The sequence below is a fragment of the Marmota marmota genome, unplaced genomic scaffold (assembly GCF_001458135.2).
Source record: "Marmota marmota marmota unplaced genomic scaffold, marMar, whole genome shotgun sequence".
Taxonomy (NCBI): Eukaryota; Metazoa; Chordata; class Mammalia; order Rodentia; family Sciuridae; genus Marmota; species Marmota marmota.
Genome location: NW_026000136.1, coordinates 474,890 through 480,811, shown reverse-complemented (window position 1 = coordinate 480,811; position 5,922 = coordinate 474,890). Strand labels below are relative to the sequence as shown.

General features: G+C 40.2%; 1 pseudogene; it reads right to left on the bottom strand.

Moving 5' to 3' along the window:
- Positions 1-2,486: 2,486 nt before the first annotated feature.
- Positions 2,487-3,423, bottom strand: LOC107155915 (annotated as a pseudogene).
- Between the last annotated feature and the right edge of the window lie 2,499 nt (positions 3,424-5,922).

Genomic DNA, 5,922 nt, shown 5'->3' with positions numbered 1-5,922 from the left:
AGGCATATGTCATTAACTGTTTCAGGAATTGAGCCAGCTGGGCCCTCCTGACTTGTTTTCCTCTCCAGTTGATTAGAATCTCCAGGATCATTAAGTAAATTTCTTTTTCTGAAAACATGGAACTGCCCATTATTTCTTTAACATCTCTGACTCTCAGAATGCTTTCTTCTTCTACAACCCCAAAACACAGTTCAATGAATTTCTAAAGTGCATTCACTCAGTCTACCTGGAAATTCACTCTGAGCAGTCCCTGGTTCTGGGCACCACCTGCCGCCCCCATCAGTGTGGGCAGCTGAACTTAGGATCACTGATGTGAATTTGCAGGGACACCAAATAAAACATAGACACAATTTATTTTACACAATCTTCATGATGGCTTCCCCAGCCCTCAGCCTCAGGCTCTCCAAAAGGGAGAGCAAGAGAAAGTCAGGAGAGGCTGAGGAGAGAGAGGGACAGGTTCATAGGTGAGCTTTCATTGGGGGGACTCTTGTTTAGAAAGTTCTATCCAAAAACCTTCAGGAGGAGCAGGAATACAAGGGAAAGGTGATTGAAACTCAACCCTAGGGGAACATCCCAAAAAGAAGAACACTTGCTTTGAGCTAGACTCCGCCCAAACCACAGTGAATGTAGTAGTTGGTCAGAATCTGAGGCATCAGGACTGGAAGGTGTGGTCATTCATTTTGGCTCCCCACAATTTATAGTAGGTGAATATGGGGACATAGACTTCAAGATGGGTTCTCCCACTGTTTTCTCATCATTCCAACATCACTTCAACACAGTTATTTCCTGCTAATATCACCCGGAATCCATCTATCTGCTCAGAACTAATATTCTCAACTCATAATCTCAAATGAACCAAGTATTCTAGATAAAGACCTGTGATTAATGTGACTAGAGAGACTAATTTACTATATATCACAGTGGTAGCAAGTGACAGACTCTAATCCACAGAGTTATGATTCCAAATAATGGGGCTAGAAATTCTCAGAAAACAGAAAAGTATTTCCAACCTTTGAAATTAAAAAAAATAATATCACTACTTAATATGGCTGGACCAATAGAGACAAAACAAATCACAAATTTATGTTTAAAGAATGTTGAATTTTTGGATATTGGCATGTGGCTCAGTGGTAGAGCATTTGCCTAGCATGTGTGAGGCACTGGGTTTGAATCTCAGCACTGAATATAAATAAATGAATAAAACAAAGGTCCATCAACAACTAAAAAATATATTAAAAAGAATGAAAAATTTCATAAATGCAAATTCCAAATATATGACTGAGTACTTAGATCATAGGAGTAAAAATGACTCAGTAAATATTTGTCAAATATATGTATTTTACCACCATTTCACCCAGCTATTCCACTCCTTGGTTTATACCCAAAGGACTTAAAATCACCATACTATAGTGACGCAGCCACATCAATGTTTATAGTAGCTCAATTCACAATAGCTAAACTGTGGAACCAACCTAGGTGTCCCACAATAGATGAATGGATTAAGAAAATGTGTTTTATATATACTCAGTGGAACATTACTCAGCTTTAAAGAAGAGTGAAATTATGCCATTTATTAGTAAATGGTTGAAGTTGGAGAAAATCATACTAAGTGAAATAGCCAATATCACAAAACCAAAGGCCAAATGTTCTCCCTAATATGCGGATGCTACTTCACAATAAGGCAGGGGACACAGGAAGAATAGCATTACCTTTGATTAGGTAGAGGGAAGTGATGGCAGGTGAGGAAAGAGGATGTAGTGATAGGAAAGGTAGTAGAAAAAACAGACATTCTTACTGTATGTATATATGTGACTACATGACCAATATGATTCTGCAACAGGTACACTGAGAAAAATGAGAAATTATATCCCATCTATGTATGACATGTCAAAGTGCATAAACACATTGTACTGTCATGTAGAACTAATTAAAACAAATTAAAAATATATACATATTTTACAAAAAATATGTACAGGTACTATTACTTTGTATGTAACAATTCTTCCCTTCTAAAAACTTACTGATTCAGGAAACTCTACAAGTCTAACATCATAACTTATCTTTCACCTTTCCTTTCAAGAAACCCTTCACTTCATGTCCCATGCTTCTGATATTAAGCAAGGTCTTCTCATTTTATATTTCGTAAATATTCTTGAGTGGCATAATTTATATCTATTTTGTGGATGAAAATATTAATGGAAAAAGCCCTTATATCTTTATTTAATATTTGTTGAAGTGTCACTGAACTTTGCAAGTCTTCTTTGGAGAGATTTTTAATCTTTTCCCATAGTTCTCTAGGGGTGTGAAATGTGCCCCATGATGCTTAGATGCCTGAGACCAAGTTAAAACAGTGAATTTATACAAAAGCCACCTATTTCTGCAGTATACAAAGAGAATCAGAGACCTGGATTCTTGAAAGGTTTATTCAGATCAACATAAGGAGCTTATTCTATTCCATTCTCTGTTTGGGACAACTGTGAGTGCAATCACTGGGTGATCTGTATCCCTAACACTCTCCTCAGAGCCTTAGCTACATCCTTATTCTAGAGAGTATAAATCAAAGAATTTCAGAGTGGGAGTAATGATGCTATAGAACACAGAACCAACTTTGTCTTGCAGTGAAGTGTGCTGGGACCTGGGCCTCATGTATGAGAAGATGCAGGAACCAAACCAGATAGAGACCACAATGAAGTAGGAGCTGCAAGTGGCAAAGGCATTTCTCTTACTCCCAGGTGAACGCATCTCAATGACACTGTGCAGGATGAAGCCATAGGATGTAAAAATCAGGATGATGGGGAGGAGGAGAAGCATGATGGTGCTGCTGTACACTGTGGACTCATAGATAGTGATGTCAAAATATACCAACTTCACGACAGCTGGATACTCAAAGTAGAAGTGGTGTATTTTCCAAGATCCACAGAAGAGAAAGTGCATCAAGATGACTGTGTGAATTAGGGAGTTCAGAGATGCCCCCAACCATTACATGAGGGCCATCATCAGTACCACCTTCCTGCTCATGAGCACAGTGTAACGCAGAGGATGACAGATGGCAATATACCTGTCATAGGACATGAGAGCTAGCAGAAGACACTCAGCGCCACCCAGAGACAAACAGAGGAAGTGCTGGGTGGCACATCCCAGGAAGGAGATGGACTTCCTGCCAGACAGGTAGTTGGTAGCCATCTTGGGGATGGTTGTGCAGATGTGCATCAGGTCCATGAGGGAGAGCTGGCTGAGCAGGAAGTACATGGGGTTGTGAAGCCAATGATCCACACAGATGAGGAGAATGGTGAGGGTATTGCCATTCAGTGCAACAAGGTAGACCACCATGGTCAGGCAGAAAAGGAAAAGGTGGGTCGGGGTGTCATCGAAGAGCCCTTCAAGGATGAAGTCTTCCAGAGACTTCTGATTCCTCAGCCACATGCTCCCTTCTCATTCCCTAGGGAAACAGGGAGTGCAGACAAAGTGTGATGCCAGAAATATGGGATCCTTTGTACATGGTGATAAGCTCTTTTGATTCAATAAAACATTTGTGAAGAGATTTTTTTTCTATTTGTAATTATCCAGCAGCTGAAATTATTGAAATTCACTTTTTTTTTAAAACAAGAGAAACCTAAAATTTGTCATCACGATCATGGTCATTTGAAATTCCAAGACTCTATTAAGGGCCAGAATTTATGACTCTTCTTACTAAATATAGGCATGTGTGTGTGTAATCATATGTGTGATTTGTGTTAGTATGTGTCTGTGTTTATATGGTTGTTGGATTATGTTTCTTATTTTACCAGGCAGGTTCTAACAAGAGCATCTGAACCACTAAGACATTTCTATTAATACATATAATTGTTAAGGGTTGTGTTACAGAACTTTGGCCTTATTTCTTTGTGGAAGCTGGTTAAGGAGTTGGTGTACTGCTTTCATGTTTAAGTCTGATGTGGAACTTAAAATCTACAGGACAAGTAGTAGAAAGGGAAGATAGTACAAAGCAGGGCAGACAAGAGACAGACTAAATACAAAAGCATGAACTATGACCCCACAAGAGAAAACAAACAAACAAAAAAGAGTCAGGTCTGCTTGCCTATGGAATTAGGGACTGGGGTTCTTTTTTTGTATTGGCTTTTTTGAATTCTACAAAATATTAGTGTTCCTTTTGCCATAATTAAAAAGCATAAAATAGTCTCAATACAGTCCCCATACTTCCCCTTTCCCTCTCCTTATCCCTTCCCTCTACTCTGCTGATCTTCTATTTATTTATAGTTTTTAATTAGTAACTTGTGGTTATACAACAAGATGAGATCCATATGGTATGTTCATATAGGCACATGGGAAATTTAGGTCAGATTTCTAATGAAGCTGAATGCACACCCCTAGCCCAGAATTCCAGAGCCTAAAGGAGAATCCTGGGGAAGGTAGAGAAACTGCAGTCCCAACCACTGCTCCATACCAGTGAGGTGTGAGCCAGCAGACCAGCAACAACGTATTAATACTACATGATGACTGCTTCCCTTCTGCCCTCTAATCTCCCAGGAAGCTCCTCTAAGACCCACCCTAACTAGAAATGAGAAATTAGAGAGAATTTTGGGAAATGTAGTTCATCCTAGCCAACCTCACACATCACAAAGTCACTGCAGTCCATCTTTTGCCCTTTTGTCACACATGCGCACCTCCGTCAGTCAGGTTAACCTCCAAATACAAAAATGATACCTATGTAACTAAATAGAACACATCCATCATGAAGGCAAACACGTTAACCCTTTCTCCAGGAGAAAATCCAAAGTTCTTTATTTCGCCTAGGGGAGACATTCATTCCTCTGATACATGTGTCCCCTTTAATATCCTGGAACTTCAAAATTTTCTGAATGATATATATGAAAAAGATTCTTATGGAAACAAGAAAGAAATACTCATTACTAGCACCCACGGGATAGAGATTCTTTTCCAAAAAAGGGTTAACATGTACTTTGGATATCAACCCCTCTTTCCTCACTCAGTCCTGACATCTGCCCAATAGATCCATGAACAAACTGGACATGGCATCAGGGGTAAAGTTTATCCCTGCATTCAGCATGATGGACGTACGCTCACCAAGGCCAATCTCTCTGAAGCCACTGCTGAATACTCATGGCTAACAGCAAAGACCATTATGAGTTCCCAACATCGCACCAGTCCCTGGGGTGATCAGCCAGCCCCTCCATAGCACATTGATGACATTGGACCACATTCAACATAAAAGGGACACTCCTTTTTTTTCTTGACTGGACACTCACTCTGGGTATGGATTTTGCTTCATCACCTGAAGTGCTGCTGCCAGAACTAACATCTCTGGACTCACAGAATGCTTTATTCACCATAAGGGTATTCCATGCAGCATTGCTCTTGATCAAGGAGCTTGATTCACAGCAAACAAGTGTGCAATGTGGCCTGTGTTCATGGGATTTGTTATACTTAACATAGGTCCTCCATCTTCCTGAAATGCAGAACCTGATAGAATGGCGAAATACCCTTGTAAGACTCTGCCTCAAGCAACACCTAGGTGGCAACACCTCTCATTAGTGGGGCAATATCCTCCAGGGTGTGATACATGCTCCACATCTGCATCTAATTTATGGTACTGCTTCCCTCACAGCAAGGATTCATAGGATCAGACCCCAAGGATTCGATGGATAGAAATGAGAGTGTGTTCTCTCCCTATAACATTGATGTCTATGACCCACCAACATTATTTGTTCCTGCACTTTTCAGTTCTGCTGCTTTAGAAATCTCTTGGCTACAAAGGGAGAGACTCTTCTACCCAGACACAAATTGATTCCATTTCTGAGTGTTGAGGTTGCCCTACTACCACTTTAGGATGCTCATTATAGCTGAATCAACAGGTGAAGAAGAAGGTCACTCTGTGGCATGGAGTGATTGATTCTGACTAGG